Source organism: Staurois parvus, unplaced genomic scaffold, assembly GCF_062004578.1.
Source record: "Staurois parvus isolate SC_StPar_1 unplaced genomic scaffold, SC_StPar_1.0 ptg000498l, whole genome shotgun sequence".
NCBI lineage: Eukaryota > Metazoa > Chordata > Amphibia > Anura > Ranidae > Staurois > Staurois parvus.
The window spans coordinates 2180132-2198634 of NW_028318294.1; positions in this window are offsets into that span (position 1 = coordinate 2180132).

The window sequence follows — 18503 nt, forward strand, 5'->3', positions numbered from 1 at the left end:
AAATTACCTGTGAGTACTGTTACAATTAGAAGACGCCTATGTGAAGCCAAGCTATCTGCAAGAAGCCCCCGCAAAGTCCCACTGTTGAAAAAAAGACATGTGCCGAAGAGGTTACAACTTGCCAAAGAGCATATTAACTGGCCTAAAGAGAAATGGCGCAACATTTTGTGGACTGATGAAAGTAAGATTGTTCTTTTTGGGTCTAGTGGCCGGAGACAGTTTGTCAGACGACCCCCAAACACTGAATTCAAGCCACAGTACACTGTGAAGACAGTGAAGCATGGTTGGGCAAGCATCATGATATGGGGATGTTTCTCATACTACGGTGTTGGGTCTATTTATCACATACCAGGGATCATGGATCAGTTTGAATACATCAGAATACTTGAAGAGGTCATGCTGCCTTATGCTGAAGAGGAAATGCCATTGAAATGGGTGTTCCAACAAGACAACGACCCCAAACACACCAGTAAACGTGCAACATCTTGGTTCCAGACCAACAAGATTGACGTTATGGAGTGGCCAGCCCAATCCCCGGGTCTTAATCCAATAGAAAACTTGTGGGGTGACATCAAAAATGCAGTTTCTGAGGCAAAACCAAGAAATATAGAAGAACTGTGGAATGTAGTCCAATCATCCTGGGCTGGAATACCTGTTCACAGGTGCCAGAAGTTGGTTGACTCCATGCAACACAGATGTACAGCAGTTCTCAGAAACAGTGCTTATACAACCAAATATTCATTAAGTGATTCAAAGGAAAGAAAAATCTTCAAACATTTTTCAGTTTATATAGTGAATGTTTGAGTTTGTAAAGAAGAATACAAACACTGCTATTTTTTTGAACAGTCTAATATTCACTTTTCTTCAATTTGTTTAGAGGAACAACACAAATGTGATATATTTTTCTTCGTTTTGATTTGGAATAGAATGTGTAGTGTTCCCAATGTATTTGTGTGTATGGAAATAAAAACTATTAGAAGGATTTTGAGCTTTATTCACTTTTTTCAGCACACTGCTATTATTTTGAACACAACTGTATGTGCAAGTGTATAATATGCATCGCTCATTGTTTTTCGATCATTTGCTTCCACATGCCAAAATACCTTTATGAACTAATAATCCTTTTGAATTTCCTTCTTCCTCCACTATACCAAACATTCTTCTACTTCTCCACTCATATACAAGATGTACACTATATTGGCAAACGTATTGGGACACTCCTCCAAATCATTGGATTCAGGTGTTCCAATCACCTCCATGGCCACAGCCGTATACAGTTGCAAGAAAAAGTATGTGAACCCCTTGGGATTACGTGGAGTTTTGCATGAATTGGGCATAAAATGTGCTCTGAACGTCATCTAAGTCACAACAATAGAAGAACACAGTCTGCTGCACATAATACTACACAAACATTAGATGTTGCCATGGTTTAATTGCACATAACATGTAAACATTCACAGTGCAGGGAGGAAAAAGTATGTGAGGCCCTAGCTTAATAACTTCTCCCAGAGCTAATTGGAGCCAGGAGTGAGCCAACCTTGACTCCAATCAGTGTGATGATATTGGATGTGTTGCTGACAGCTGTCCTGCCCTTATAAAACACACACCTGTTTTGGGTTTACTGGTTTCAAGAAGCACTGTCTGATGTGAACCATGCCTCGCAGAAAAGAGCTCTCAGAAGACCTACGATCAAGAATTGTTGACTTACATGAAGCTGGAAAGGGTTACAAAAGTATCTCCAAAAGCCTTGATGTTCATGTGTCCACGGTAAGACAGACTGTCTACAAATGGAGAAAGTTTAGCACTGTTGCTACTCTCCCTAGACGTTGTCGTCCTGTAAAAATGACTGCAAGAGCACAGCGCAGAATGCTGCATGAGGTAAAGAAGAATCCCAGAGTGTCAGCTAAAGACCTACAGAAATCTCTGGCACATGCTAACATTTTTTTTGACACATCTATAATAAGGAAAACATTAAACAAGAATGGAGTACATGGGAGGACACCACGGAGGAAGCCATTGCTGTCCAAAAAGAATATTGCAGCACGTTTGAAGTTTGCAAAAGAGCACCTGGATGTTCCAAACCAAGATTGAGTTGTTTGGGAAGAACACACAACACTATGTGTGGAGAAAAAAAGGCACAGCACACCAACATAAAAACCTCATCCCCACTGTAAAACATGGCGGAGGGAGCATCATGGTTTGGGGCTGCTTTGCTGCCTCAGGGCCTGGATGGATTGTTGTCATTGATGGGAAAATGAATTTCAGAGTTTATCAAGACATTTTGCAGGAAAACGTACGACCATCTGTCCGCCAATTGAAGCTCCGCAGAGGATGGGTGATGCAACAGGACAATGACCCAAAGCATACAAGTAATTCAACAAAACAATGGCTGCAACAGCACAGAATATGCCTTCTGGAGTGGCCCAGTCAGAGTCCTGACCTCAACCCGATTGAAATGCTGTGGCATGACCTTAAGAGAGCGATTCACACCAGACATCCCAAGAATATTGCTACACTGAAACAGTTTTGTGAAGAGGAGTGGTCCAAAATTACTCCAGATCGTTGTGCAGGTCTGATCTGCAACTACAGGAAACGTTTGGTTGAGGTTATTGCTGCCAAAGGAGGGTCAACTAGTTATTAAGTCCAAAGGTTCACATACTTTTTCCTCGCTGCACTGTGAATGTTTACATGTTATGTGCAATTAAACCATGGCAACATCTAATGTTTGTGTAGTATTATGTTCAGCAGACTGTGTTCTTCTGATGTTGTGACTTAGATGATGTTCAGAGCACATTTTATGCCCAAATCATGCAAAACTCCACATAATCCCAAGGGGTTCATATACTTTTTCTTACAACTGTATAATCAATTACCTAGGCATGCAGACTGCTTCTACAAACATTTGTGAAAGAATGGGTCGCTCTCAGGAGCTCAGTGAATTAAAGCGTGTTACCGTGATAGGTTGTCACCTGTGCAATAATCCATCTGTGAAATTTCCTTGCTACTAAATATTCAACTGTTAGTGGTATTATAACAAAGTGGAAGCAACTGGGAACAACATCAACTCAGCCACAAAGTGGTAGGCCACGTAAAATGGCAGAGGAGGGTCAACGCATACTAAAGTGCACAGGACGCAGAAGTCACCAACTGTCTGCAGAGTCAATAGCTAAAGACCTCCAAACTTCATGTGGCTTTCAGATTAGCACAACAGTGCGTAGGGAGCTTCATGGAATGGGTTTCCATGGCCGAGCAATGCAAAACATTGGATGCAGTGGTGTAATGCACGCCACCACTTCACTAGAGCAGCGGAGACATGTTCTCTGGAGTGACGAATCACGCTTCTCTGTCTGGCAATCCGATGGATGTATTTGGCAGTTGCCAGGAGAACTGAACTTGCCTGACTGCATTGTGCCAAGTGTAAAGTTTGGTGGAGGGGGGATTATGGTGTGGGGTTGTTTTTCAGGGGTTGGGCTTGGCCCCTTAGTTCTAGTGGAGGGAAGGTGTAAGCATAACAAGACATTTTGGACAATTTCATGCTCCCAACTTTGTGGGAACAGTCTGGGGATGGCCCCCTTCTGTTCCAACATGACTGCACACCAGTGCACACAGCAAGGTCCATAAAGACATGGATGAGTGAGTTTGGGGGGGGGGGGCACCTGACTGGCCTGCACAGAGTCCTGACCTCATCCTGATAGAACACCTTTGGGATGAATTAGAGTGGAAACTGCAAGCCAGGCCTTCTCGTCCGACATCAGTGCGTGACCTCACAGATGCGCTTCTGGAAGAATGGTCAAACATTCCCATAGACACTCTCCTAAACCTTGTGGACAGCCTTCCCAGAAAAGTTGAAGCTGTTATAGCTGCAAAAGGTGGGCCATCACAGTATTGAACCCTACATACTAAGACTGGAATGCCATTTGTCCCAATACTTTTGGTAATATAGTGTAGATTTTAGCAGAGATCCTTTTTTTTTAATAGGAATTCTGCAAACATTTTTGATGTACCCCCTCAGAGGACTTGTCCATCAGATTTGGACTTTATTTTTCAAATTCATTCAGGATAGAAAAATGTTTGCGTGCTGTGGGTATTCCTTTCTTAAGAATTTGGATAGTGACTCTCCCAATAGAGAGAGCTATTTGTTTCTATGTATTGTTGTATAGATATTACCATCCTTCTCTTCCTTTATTTTCAGGTTCAAAAAAACTGATAGATGATCTATGGATTTCCCTTGTGTGGAGAACATCCCATTGTGGCTAGTGTTCAGGTCAGAAATTCTTTAGCAGAACGTTCGGATTAATTCCATAAGCGAAACTGTTTATGTAGCTCTCTGCCTGGAATTTATCTTTAGTCAACGGTCACACCACTGCAACTTAATATCGAGTGATTTGTGTGCAATTTCAGAAGACTATTGCTACTTGTGAAGATTTTCAATGATTTCTTGCAATTTGCAGTGCGATTTCCATTATATTCCATGTATGTGAAACTGCAACAAGACTGCAGAAAAAGTAATGCAAGAACGACTTTAGAAATCGCACATGTTAAGACAGTGAAATTCACATTCATTAAATGCGATTTCAGTTGCAAATTCAATTAGCAAATTGCACCTGAAATTGCACCGGTATGACCGGGCAATTAGAGCCTATATTAAGCCCAGTACACACGGACCAAATATTGGCACAAATCAGCCGGTAAAGTAGAAACCAGCTGACAATTGGCCCGTGTGTGCAGGTCCTTATCCGACAAAATCGGATGTCACAACTGGCTTCTGTTAAATGAGCATGCTGGAAAACCAGCAACCGATCAACGTTCTCAGCCAATGGCTGCGAGCGCTGACCAATGTGTCCTCCTGTCATAACACAATAGCACAGTGGAGAGATCGGTGTGCCAACATTGCATCGTTAGTACAGAGACCTTCTCAGTTTTTTTTTTTTGTTCAGCCCACTGGGTTAAGCAAAAAAAAAAAAAACGTACTGTGTACGAAACATAATCCTGATAACAAAAATGTAACATATTGCAGCTAAACAGCCCTTTTATATTGTGGCTGCATTTGTTTTCAATTTCAGGCTAATAACATTTTAGCAAGCACAAAACACTGATTGACATGTTCAACTTGCCAGAAATGTAGTGCCTTTGTCCCTTTCTATGAGCTTTAGACTTCATGCACACTAGCGTTTTATTAAGTGCCTAGAAGCAGTTCACAGCAGTTTTTTTCTGCTCCTAGAAGCTAAATACGTGTCCATGCACACTATTTTAAGATATTAGCACTTTCTGAGCTTCAGCTTCTAGAACAGTGGTTCTCAACCTTTCTAATGCCGCGACCCCTTAATACAGTTCCTCATGTTGTGGTGACCCCCAACCATAAAATTATTTTCGTTGCTACTTCATAACTGTAATTTTGCAGTGGGAGGAGTAGTGCCACATCATTGGTGTCAGTGGGAGGAATAGTGTCCCATCACTGATGTCAATGGGAGGAATAGTGCCCCATCATTGGTGTCAGTGGTAGGAATAGCGCCCCATCACTGATGTCAGTGGGAGGAATAGTGCCCCATCATTGGTGTCAGTGGGAGGAATAGTGTCCCATCATTGGTATCAGTGGGAGGAATAGTGTCCCATCATTGGTGTCAGTGGGAGGAATAGTGTCCCATCATTGGTGTCAGTGGGAGGAATAGTGCCCCATCATTAGTGTCAGTGGGAGGAATAGTGTTCCATCATTGGTGTCAGTGGGAGGAATAGTGCCCAATCATTGGCGTCAGTGGGAGGAATAGTGCCCAATCATTGGCGTCAGTGGGAGGAATAGTGCCCAATCATTGGCGTCAGTGGGAGGAATAGTGTCCCATCATTGGCGTCAGTGGGAGGAATGGTGTCCCATCATTGGCGTCAGTGGGAGGAATGGTGTCCCATCATTGGCGTCAGTGGGAGGAATAGTGCCCCATCATTGGTGTCAGTGGGAGAAATGGTGCCCCATCATTGGTGTCAGTGGGAGGAATAGTGCCCCATCATTGGTGTCAGTGGGAGGAATAGTGCCCCATCATTGGTGTCAGTGGGAGGAATAGTGCCCCATCATTGGTGTCAGTGGGAGGAATAGTGCCCCATCATTGGTGTCAGTGGGAGGAATAGTGCCCCATCATTGGTGTCAGTGGGAGGAATAGTGCCCCATCATTGGTGTCAGTGGGAGGAATAGTGCCCCATCATTGGTGTCAGTGGGAGGAATAGTGCCCCATCATTGGTGTCAGTGGGAGGAATAGTGCCCCATCATTGGTGTCAGTGGAGGAATAGTGCCCCATCATTGGTGTCAGTGGGAGGAATAGTGCCCCATCATTGGTATCAGTGGGAGGAATAGTGCCCCATCATTGGTATCAGTGGGAGGAATAGTGCCCCATCATTGGTGTCAGTGGGAAGAATAGTGCCCCATCATTGGCGTCAGTGGGAAGAATAGTGCCCCAACATTGGTGTCAGTGGGAGGAATAGTGCCCCATTGTGGGTGTCAGTGGGAGGAATAGTGCCCCATTGTGGGTGTCAGTGGGAGGAATAGTGCCCCATCGTTGGTGTCAGTGGGGGGAGGAATAGTGCCCCATCGTTGGTGTCAGTGGGGGGAGGAATAGTGCCCCATCGTTGGTGTCAGTGGGGGGAGGAATAGTGCCCCATCGTTGGTGTCAGTGGGGGGAGGAATAGTGCCCCATCGTTGGTATTAATGACACCAATAATGGGGCACTATCCCTCCCACTGACATCAATGATACTTACCTTGCTGACTCCTGCTCCAGCCTGGGCTCGCTCTCTCCCTCTCCCATCTACAGCCTGCATACCTGGCTGCAGCAGCAAAATTTGCACTTACCTGTCAGCTGTCTTCCTTCTCTGGCCTCTCTTCACTCGTTCCTGCAGCTCCCTCGATCTTCTTCGATCTCCGCGCGCTGCCGCTCGGCTCCTCCTCTCCAAGCTCCACCTTCTCGCCGGTGATTGGCCGCCTGTGTGCCTCTCCTGAGCTACAGTTCCGGTGGCCAATCAGCGGCGAGGAGGCGGTGACAGGGGCAGCATATCATCCCGCCCACACATCGCCGGAGACAGGAGCGGCGTCTCGGTTCCTAAGACCATCGTGAAATATGTGTTTTCCGATGGTCTTAGGCGACCCCTGGGAAATGGTCGTTCGACCCCCAAAGGGGTCGCGACCCCCAGGTTGAGAACCGCTGTTCTAGAAGAAGAATAAAATAAATTTTGTAGAGTTTTTCGAGTGTTTTTTGAGCAGAAAAAACGCTAAACGCTTCTAAACACTAAAACATTACTAACCGCTTTTTTTTCTAGCCTTTTCTTTTTTTTCTACATGTACTGTAAAAACGCTAATAAAATGCTAACCCTCCTAAAAGCTACTAAAAAACTGTGTTTTTTATCCAGCGTTTTTTTTTTTTTTTATCCAGCGTTTTTGAGCTTAAAAAAAAAAAATGCTAGTGTACTGGAGCCTAAAAGAAAGTACCATATTTTTCGCGCTCCATAAGACGCACCTAGGTTTTAAAGGCAGAAAACAGGAAAAAAAAATTCTGAACTAATGGACTGCAGACATAGTATGGGAGATGACCAGAGACTGCGAACAGCACAGGGATGACCAGAGACTGCGGACAGTACAGGAGATGACTGCTGACCTTTGGGGAGGGGGGGAGCGGGTACCTGAATTTGACAGGTACCCGCTCTTACTTCCGCGGAGTTGTTCTTTGATCTTACCTGTTCCTCTATCCAGCGGCGCGATGTCTTCCCGGCTTCTGTAGTGTGGGCGCTCGGCATGACAGCCGGGTGCCCAGTGCGCATGAGCGAGAAGCACTTGCGCTTTGTGATTGGTCCGGCGGCTTCTGGGATCTGTCATGTGTCCCAGGTACCGCCTTACCATTCACAAAAAGCACCGCTTCTTGCGCATGCGCACTTGGCACCCGGCTGTCAAGCCCAGCGCCCACACTACAGAAGCCAGGAAGACAGCGCGCCACTGGATAGAGGAACAGGTAAGATCAAAGAACAACTCCGCGGAAGTAAGAGCGGGTACCTGTCAAATTCAGGTAGCCGCCCCCTCCCTCCCCAAAGGTCAGCAATCATCTCCATAAGGTCCCGCTGCAGAGCTGAGCGGCCGGCCCGGTATTCGGACACGGCGGCGCTGGAAATACCGGACCGGCCGCTCCATATTCGCTCCATAAGACGCACTGACATTTTCCCCCCTTTTTTGGGGGGAAAAAAGTGCGTCTTATGGAGCGAAAAATACGGTACTTATCTTTATTTTGTAAACAAATAGTCCCAACAATCCATCATTTAATGGAGATGAACAAAGGCAGAAAAGTTTGAAGTCCAGCCAGTGTGACAACTATGGTTGCCCTCATAGATACAATGGAGAAATGTGTGTACAAGAAGTGTTTTTTTTTTTTATTTTTTGCAAGATCACCAGGTAAAAAAAAAAAAAATGAATGCAGCCACATTTAAGGACTGGTAGTCTGCAATATACTTAATTCATTTAAGAGGGGAGGAGGTTCAGCATTCTTTAATGGGTACTTCGGTTTCCTCCCACACTCCAAAGACATGCTGGTAGGTTCATTGGTTTCTGTCTAAATTGTCCCTCGTATGTGTATGTATGTATGTAAGTTAGGGATCTTAGATTGTACTCCCCTTGAGTTTTAGGGACTGATGGGAATGTACAATATATAGCACTGCATAAATTGAGGCGCTATAAAAGTACCTGTAATAAATAAGTAAACAATTTAATTAGGACATGAATGTTAAAAAATTACTGACAAGGAAGACCAGGTCATATTTTAGAAAGTCATATGTAAAATACTCTTCCAACTTGCAAATTCAGGAAAGTCCCAAAAATCCCTGAAGGTATAACAGCATATACAATTAGAAATGTATTAAACCAAACCACACAAACATTAATTGTCTCACTTTTAATTGAAAGCAGCATTTTCCCACAATGTATAAATACTGTATTTTAAACGCACATGAAAAATACAACTTCTAAGGCACCCAGAAATGTGTCCATTTACTAGTTACAGGACCGTTAACAAATATTTTTTTTTTCTCTTTCTAAACACGATCAATATACCTATTTCAGAACTATTTACAGGAAGAGAAAGGACATGTGACATGTACCATGTGATACTAAATATATAATATACAAACATTATATATACACATTTGCATGTCTTATACATCTAGCAAAAAAATAAGGAACTATAGTTCTTCAACAGTGCAAACAAACATAACTAGTTGTTTCATTGCAGAAACCTAAACATGGACTTTTATATTTAACCAAAAACTTCTCAAATGGCTTTATGCCCTTGACCAGCAATTCAATTACCAGCATATGATTGAAAGAGCAAGTTTAACAATTTTGACATTCAGAAAAATTGCTCAGATGTACGGCCTATTGTTGTGGGAATGAATGTGCTTCTGTGAAATATATTCCACTTTTAGTCAAAATCTCAAAGGGGTTGTCCACTCAAAATAAAAAAAAAATATATAATCCCTTGATTTCCTATAGGTCATGGATACTCCAGTAGTGAAATCCCCCTGCCGTAGTTCCTGAATCTGTTTCAGCAGCTCATCTTGCAATCTCCTTAATATGAATATATAAATAAAAAAAACATGAAAAAAAAAAACCACAACACAAAGAGTGGGAGACCCCCCCCCCCCAGTATAGTTACAGCAGATGTGCAGACCCAGGAACTCAAGCCAAAACATCTCACCAAAAAGATCCCTGAGAAATATAGGGAGTTGTCAAGTGGTTTAAATTTCCAGTATTTATTAAAAACTGAACTATAAGTTTTGTGTGGACTGACCTTTAATTAATTTGGGTGGATGGTAATGGAGGAGGCCTGTGTATAGATGAACTTACCTATGCAGCCTTGATTCGAAAATCCATTGCTATGAATGCTGCATGTGTAGGTGTCCATAGATGCACTGTTCAGGGCAAAGTGGAAAGGTCTCTTACTAGCCCAACTCTGACTCATGATTCAACTTCCCTGTGCTGCCCCTCTGCTCAATATCTCTATCACAGCGGCTGCAAATACCTGAAGTTTCTGGGTATAGGGCAACATATGACCTCCTTCCAGGATGCAGTGCTTGCACTCTTGTGGCTAGTCTTATGGCCTGAACATGGTCATCTGACAAGTGGCATGGCTTCATCAACCCTGTGTAAGCTTTAACAAAGGTGATGATATGTGAAACAAAAAAGCACTGGGAAGGTGAGTATAAGTGGTTTGGGGGGATTGGACTGGGGGTGGGGTGGGGGGGCTAGTAAAAGACTGTCCCTTTGACCTGGAAGTGCCAATTGACAAAGTCTCTGTAAGAACTATACCTTTGCTACAAATTGTTCTTAAAAAGCATGCGCCATCCCCCAAAAGTGCAGCCCATGTTGTGCAATACTCAACTCTGTTCTTGTTCCATGAATCTCCACTTTAAGGCCCTGCCAAGAGATGCACAACATTTTGTCCGAAAGTGTCCCCACCGAGCCCCTCTTTATCCTGTGCCTCGACCCTTCTCATTTCGAAGGTATGTCATACTCATTGGAGTCTCCAACAATCCTTTGAAGTACAGCTATCCCCATACTTATAAAATGTGGCTGCCGCACACAGTATAAAGAGTACCCAAAGGACCAGAAAAAAGGCTGTGCAGATCAATAGAACGGGAAGAGAGGTAAGTATTGGACCAAGTGGGCTGCACTCAGGGTGGTAGCGGCATCCCTTAAAGGACAATTTCTACTAAAAGGTACAGTTTTCACTTAAAGAATAAGTTCATATTTTGGAACATGTTATATGCTTCACTCATATTTAAGGGGGAACATGTAACACATTCCATCAGCTGAAGCCTCTCTTCCCCCCTCCCAGTGACAGCGAGCAGGGATCTTCTTCCGGCACCCACTGTCACTACTTGAAAATAACATGGCTGTGTTGGGCTCCGTCACACGGCCATGCCATTCATTCACAGTTTCCTGTGAATGACTTGAACTACAAATACCATCAGCCTTTGCAGCTGACGACTTGTAGTTCTGAAGGGAGGATGGAGCCTGTACGCAAGTACAGGCTGAAAGCTGCAGGGCTTGTCAGCAGGAGACTGGCATTGCACCCCTGATCCACTCACCACGGTTGTAATGCTTTCCAGGCTCCCCATGGAAAAAAAAAATTACATACATATTTTTTTTCCTGCAAAAACGTGCACTTATTTTTTTCCCAGGAGGTGAACCTTATCCTTTAAAGCTTAAAAAGCAGAAACCAAATTCTTTTGGAAAAACATCAACGTGCTGGATCTTTACGTCCACAAATTGAAGTGTTTACAGACAGGCTACCACTGTAACCTTCCATCCAAAATAACCAGCCCAAATATTCTGGTATTTACAATTTTCCCTCTTTGTTCTACATCTGTCCAACCCTTGGACAACTAACCAGTACAAGTTGAAGGTTCAATAACCACACTGTGATTGGAGTCCACCTTCAACCCAATAATGATTGTATACACACAAAACGCATGAACATTTCCTCTACAAATTGCACTCTCAACTTGTGAGGTGCTACAGAATAAGTTGGTGCTATATAAAGACCAATAATAATCCACACAAAGGACCAACAGGAAGACACAGTGATGCTGATGGTTAATGGATGGCTTCTGCAAATTCTGCATATGTCATTTGATCAAGAGATACATTTGGTCCAGGTGCTGCAGAAAATCTCTTTCAATGATCAGAGTGATTTTGCCACAGTTTTGTGTTACTGCATGATGAGATCTGTCCATCTAAATATGTATTTGGAAGACAATGACTCGAAAATAAATACAAATAACGTATTCAATGTCAGTGGATGTTAACATACCATTGCAAAAGCTAGTTACGTTTGGAGAGCAGTGATAACAATACATCTGTCCAGCATGCTTTAAGTCACATCCTACAGCAATAACTTCTTTATATAGGAACACAATTTCTTCATTTTGCATCTAAAGATGCGGTAGGTGAGCTGAATCCTGTCATTCTATAAGTAAGTAATAATGCTTTGTACAAGCTACATTTACATACAAATTCATTGCTAAGGAGATCTCATTAAAAGCCACTTCATGAACACAAGCACTGGCCCTTTAAAAGCAATTGGTTGTGCCAATTTTTGATGAATAAAAAAAAACCCCAAAAACACGGCACAGTCAACAAGAAAGTTCTTTCTGACACAAGAAAACGGGTAACATTTAGTGTTTATATGGGTCTATCATTTCCTGTGGACAGTGGCAGGACAGTGAGCTGTATCTGGAAGTGTCGGAAGGACGAACTCTATTTGCTGACGGTAACAACAAACCAGATTCTCCCTTGCTTCTGAGAGAACATTTGATGTGGCCCTTTATGATTGCGAATAATATATATATATATATATGTTTATTTATTTTTTTTATTATTTATTTTATATGAAATTCCCACCAATATGTTTAAATCAATACAAAAAATACATTGTGCATTGTTGGCAAGGATAATGGTAGTTGGATTTTTTTTTTTTAGTAAACCACAGTTTGTCCAAAAAGGCCTTGCGTCTTATGTGAAATGAGTTAGGCCCCTTTTACATAAGTGGACCAACTGGGTCCCCTTGATCACTTTTCAGGCGGACCCAATTGGACCATTCATTGCCCACTATGTGTCCGTTTAAACACGCTTGCATCCAATCCAATAAAAACAGACGGATGGTGGTCCATTCCCCATCTGTGTAGCGGATCGGATGACAGTCAGATGTAAAACGGACAGGCGGTCCATTTACATCCATCTGCCCATAGAGGAAAGCAGGCTGTGTTTGAGATTGATCTGCATACGAGGAGCAGACACAGACCTGTCATTTGCCTGCTTAGCAAGGATCAGCGGACAGATCCGCCGCTGATCAGGCAGATCCGCTGGTGGAGTCTACCAGTGTGAAAGGGGCCTCAAGGGAAGAGTACTCTTACAACATACAAAGAAAACTGTGTACTATCAGCTTGTGGGTGGAGTTTGGGGAAGGCTCTTTTCGGTTACATCAAGACTGTGTTCCGGTGCCCTAGGCCAGCTCCATAAAGACATGATTTGATGAGTTCATTTTGAAGAAACTTGAGTGGCCTATGCAAAGCCCTGATCTAACCTCAACCTTATTAAACAACTTTGGGATGAGTTGGAGTACCATTTACAAGAAAAGTCTTTTTGTCTAACATCAGTACCAGACCTTTTGGCTGAATGGGAACCAATTTCCAACAGACACTCCAAAATCTTTCAAAGACATGACTACTGGAAACTAAAATATTATTCACTGTTATGGGTTACTGTACATCCACATTGGTCTCTGTGCTGTCTTAATAAAGCCCATCTCCAAGATCTATGGTTCTGCATTCCCATTATCCTTTGCCGGAATTCATTAAATTTAAAAAACAAAATCTGAATTATGTTCTTCTCAAAAATAATTTTTGATTGTAGGTCTCTTTCTACTGTCAATTACCAGAGGATGCAAAAACACTATACTCGACAGAACACATTTCCTGAAAAAATTATGGAGGCTATAATTGCTAAGCTTTCCTACAAGTGCTGGTTGCCATGTTGCCCTGCTCAATATTTTGAGTCGCTGACTGAGAAAAAGTATATAGACAAGGACTTCTGACTTTCCTCTGACCTAATCAGCACCTGATCCATATCAGTCCTCAACTTCTCAAAAGGAGGTCAGCAACTATTGCCTCCCTACATCTCTCAAGGCAACATTAACTCAACAAGTGAAGATTTGGAATGTTATAATGAACATCTAGAAACATTTTTTGAGCCTGGGTGACTCTAAGACTTTCCTGCCCCTGACTGCTAGTCTCATGGGATTTAGTGATGCCTCTCTGTTGTGCTCATTGTTCTCATTGCTGGAGGCTCTGATATAAGGAACGATGGAGCAAAGCTTGGAGATTGCAGTCTTTCAATAAAAGGTAAGCCATAATGTGTAAATATACTGTGTATGCTTACACATTATGGCAAAAAGCTCCTGAGGGTCTCAAATGTTTAATGTAATTTCATTCTGCTTTAAATGTGCTTAGGAAATTGTACTGCTAACCAATGACCATGCTTCAAGCTGTGTTTCAGTTATCTATTTACTCCATTAATCCACAACACAGCTAGTAAAAAAAAAAAAACTTCAAAAGCTTCAACTTTTAGCAGGTCTCAAAGATGTTCTGCAGAAATGAATTAGATATCTTAGCCACAGCAGTTGCCTATTCAGTGATTTGCTGCCACACCTGCTCCACGAGTCCCATAGGAAAGCCATGGTTTTCTGGGAACTTTCAGCCCTTGTCTAATAAACTTTCTAAGATTATCTGGATGTTCAGGATGGTTCTGCCAAAGAAGAGGGCTAACACTTTCGATATCCGATCCCTAGATATGAATGAGGCGAGGAATGAAGATTAAAATTGGCCCTCGGAGGCAGGTGTCTCACTAGCAATGATGGGCAGTGGCATCTCTCTCCAACTTTGACTACATTGCCACAAAGCCTTCTCTAAGAAATGGCTAATGGGTATTAGTGACATATACATAACAAAAACCTAATTCTCTAACTACAGGAAATAATACTTGTTCTCAGTCCGTGCCAATTTGCACATAAAAGTCCACCAGTAACAAAAAATACTTTCTGCACTGAAAACTGTACCCTAAATAAATATCTTGAGGAAAGAAACACTAGAAGTCAAACAAAACACAAACAGCATCAGTATCATTGCCTTAAAAAAATAAATTAACAATAACTTATTAATTACAAACATCTTAGGTAAACTGGACATTTTTTTCACATTGTGTTAGAGAATTTTAGCATATAATGTACTGGCAGCATCAGAGACATGTGTGTGTGTTACACAATGTATGGGACCATACTAAGCTTTCAGTGACACTTTTTAGACCCTTTGGGGGGCATGTCATGATCAAATGTGCATCAATTATTGATATTTGTCAACCTTTCAAAAATAAAAAAAATTTAGGTCCAAACATCTGACCTTGGTCAAAAAAATGATCAATGATTGAATAATGCAGCCTTTCTTAACCAGGGTTTAGTGGGACCCGAAGGTTCAACCAAAGAAGTTTCTTGAGCAATAATCAATTTATGACTCTCGGGTAAGTAAGCATGGATACTAATGAACTTTTAATCTATCTCGGGAAAGGGATGGCTGCATTATTTCAGCTGATCACCAGCGTAATGACTCCCCAATAACTACCAATGTAAGGTGGTCCTTCTCCCACTGATCACCAGTGCCATTTCGCCATTAGCCACTTCACTGACCAAAAATGTAAAGAGGCACTTTACATTGACCATCATGGCGCACTGGCATTTCTCATTCAATAAAACACTGCATATTTAACTGTCAGAAATTATTTTCTAGTCATTATTTTATTATTATTGTATCATTCCATTATTATTACTAAAAAAAAAATAATTTTCTTGCATAGAACAGTCCTGGGTGTCAAATACACCTTCACATTTAAAAAAAAAAAAATATTTTATTCTTATACCGCAACTTACTGTTTACGGTAACGTGCTGTGAGCTATAGTTGATTATTAGCAAGGGTTTTCTATGAACCTGGAAGTTATTTAAGGGTTCCTACATGTCAAAAAAATAAGGCTGAGAAGGGCTGGAATACTAGCTGAAGAGAATATTTGACAGCAATGCCTAATAGAAATGGAGGAGCTTTTCCGTAGTAACCAGAGAAAATAAATAGAAACTAGATAAAAATCTTTGTTTTAAAGGATAAGTTCACCTTTGGGAACATGTTACAGGTTCCACTAATTTTTGGGGTGGAAAATATCACATGTTCCTGCTCCTGCAGCTCTCCCCCCCACCCCCACCCCCCATTGACAACGGGCCAGGGATCTTTTCCCCACATGGCTGTCAGAATTTGAAAAAGCAAGTTCGTGCGCCCACACGGTCGCACCATTCATTTATAGAGTTCTGTGACTGAACGAACTACAAGTACTTACAGACTTTGCAGCTGACAGCTTGTAGTTTTCAATGAACTACGAGGGCACTGGTGAGCCCTTGTAGGTTTACTGATTCTTCCTGTCATTCTGTAACTGTCTGCCCGTACGAGGTACAAGCGGAGAGCTTACGCTGTCAGTCTGCAGGAGCCTGACACTGATTGTGGGTGCAATGCTTTAAAGGCTGCTAAAATACAACAAAAAACCCCTGAAATAATAAATGCACATATTTTACTCACAAAAAAAAAAATGTGCATTTATAATTTTTTTTAAATTTATTTATTTATTCTTTAATTCCCCTTCATAGGGTACTCATATTAGAGTGTATACTATTTCTTACAATGGATTTCACTGACACGCTGGTGGTCTGCATATATCCTAACAATGGCGACATGCACAATTCTGCAGGACTATCCCCAAAAGCTAACAACTGGCTAAATCTGAGTATTCACATTCAGTTTTTTTTTTTGTTCAACTGGTTGAACATAAAAATACTGACAGATTCTCTACCGACCTAATGGTGTGTAATTCAAGGATCTCTCTCGTATTCTGGCAAGAAAGATTCCCCCCCCCCTTCTCTGGTTTTCCACCATTTTTGTAAGTTAGAAGCCAGTCGTTGGATTGCCTTCTGTTGAACAGAAAGCGGTACCAAAAGTGGAACCAGCTGACCTTCGGTATGTGTGTATCGGGCTTAAATATAGGCACTGTCCCATTTTTTTTTTGTTTTTAGATTTGGGTGTGAGATTTCCCCCACTTCTTGATACTGTTACACCTATAAAGGAAATAAAGAGATTGGCTTTCACCAGAACAGGACAGCATATTCAGCTACAAAAACATGGTCAGAAGTTTTGTCTCTTCCCCCACCCTACTAAAACAGCATGTGTCCATGCCGCTTCCCTGAAGTCAGTTTACTGAAACATGATGGGTGGTTATGGTTTACTGCAATCATTATGCTGCCTTTTTACTTATTTTTTTAAGCCTTTAAATTTGTGAAACTAAATTCTTAAACAACAGATTGTAATTGCTGTCAAAGTGTACAAAACAGATATGCCAGGTTCAGAGGCATAGAAAAGTAATTCAATAAGTACAGAATCAATGGTGATAATCAAGTGCAGTATCTCATAGCAACCAAATTCCTGCCATTTTCTGGAGTAAAATCAATGAAAGTTCACTAGGAGTTAGCTAGTTTTGCTCAAGCTGGATATTAAAGGTATATATACAATGCTGTACATAGTATATGCATATATTCTGAAGCAACACACTATAAAAATACAGTTCTACAAAATTATATCACAAGAAGTATTTTTAAACTTCGATTGCTTGTAAAAACTAGATGTATTTTTTCTTTTCATCCACGTTTTCCATATTGCAGTGAAATTATCGTTCGTTATCTGGACTTTTATAACCTGCACCCTTCTCCTTCCTGCTAGCAAAGCCTCACGGGGGACCTAACTAGCAAAGCCACACCACTCACTCTAGCAGTGGGCCTTATTTATCAAACTGAAAGAAGACCAGTCTGTATTGCCTCACAGGCAACAGATATAACCAATCGCTCCCACTAATTTTCTAATTAGATCAATTAGGTCATGTGTTTGTTATTGTGAATCTTAGGGACAGTTGTTATGGTGTACTGTTTCTTCTTTTTTGTACCATCCAAAGTCATTAGTGCTAAGCATTGCCTTGGACTCTTGCTACAACGTACTGGGGGAAAACAATGGCTGAATGTGTCCTTCTCCTGGTACACACGGTAGGATGTGGCACTTGAGGGAGACCATGAAATTTGTTCTAGTCTTCCCTACATGGTACAACCCAAGCCAATATTCTTACAGTCTCACTGTAGGAAAGTAGTCTCTTCGGATATGGCCATCCATAGTCACTGATACTCAGTGGCGTACTTGACACACGTTGGACCAGTGGCATGGTGCACAATTTTTATGTGGTCCCCAACTAAGTATTATCTCTCCTTCTCCCTTAAGCAGGCCATGGACAGTTCAAATCTCGGTCAGTTCAGCAGGGATCGGCCAAGATTCAAACCATTTATGGATAGGCTGAATGTACCAAAGTAGATCCATTGATCAATTTAGGTATAACCAGTTTGTCGGGTGCAACATGCAGATACGAAACACGTATGCTAGATAGTAGTCCTGTGTGCTACAGGCTGGGTGAAGGAATGCCTTTTCACATGTTCCCTATGGTCATATGACCTTAATTGAGGTGGCTTCACCAAGAGTCCCCTGCAACTGGCCTGTAGCTGTCCCATGCATCTATGCCCCCTAGCACATCTGCACACTGCCTTCTGCTTTATTTCAGATTTACAGTAGGATAGTATAAGTGGTCCAGGAACCCTGTCAAGGTCCTGAGAGTGCAGGGGCCCATTCGCAGTAGTGTCCACTGTAATCTTGGTTTCTATACCACTGCCTTGGATGCAGTATAATCTGTTTCAGGAATATTCAGGTTTCAAAGTTCATGAGTAGGGACATCTAAGTCATTGATGCAACTACACTGTTTTTTTTTACTTTAAATGCACCTCAATTTTGAGGGTGTCAGAGGA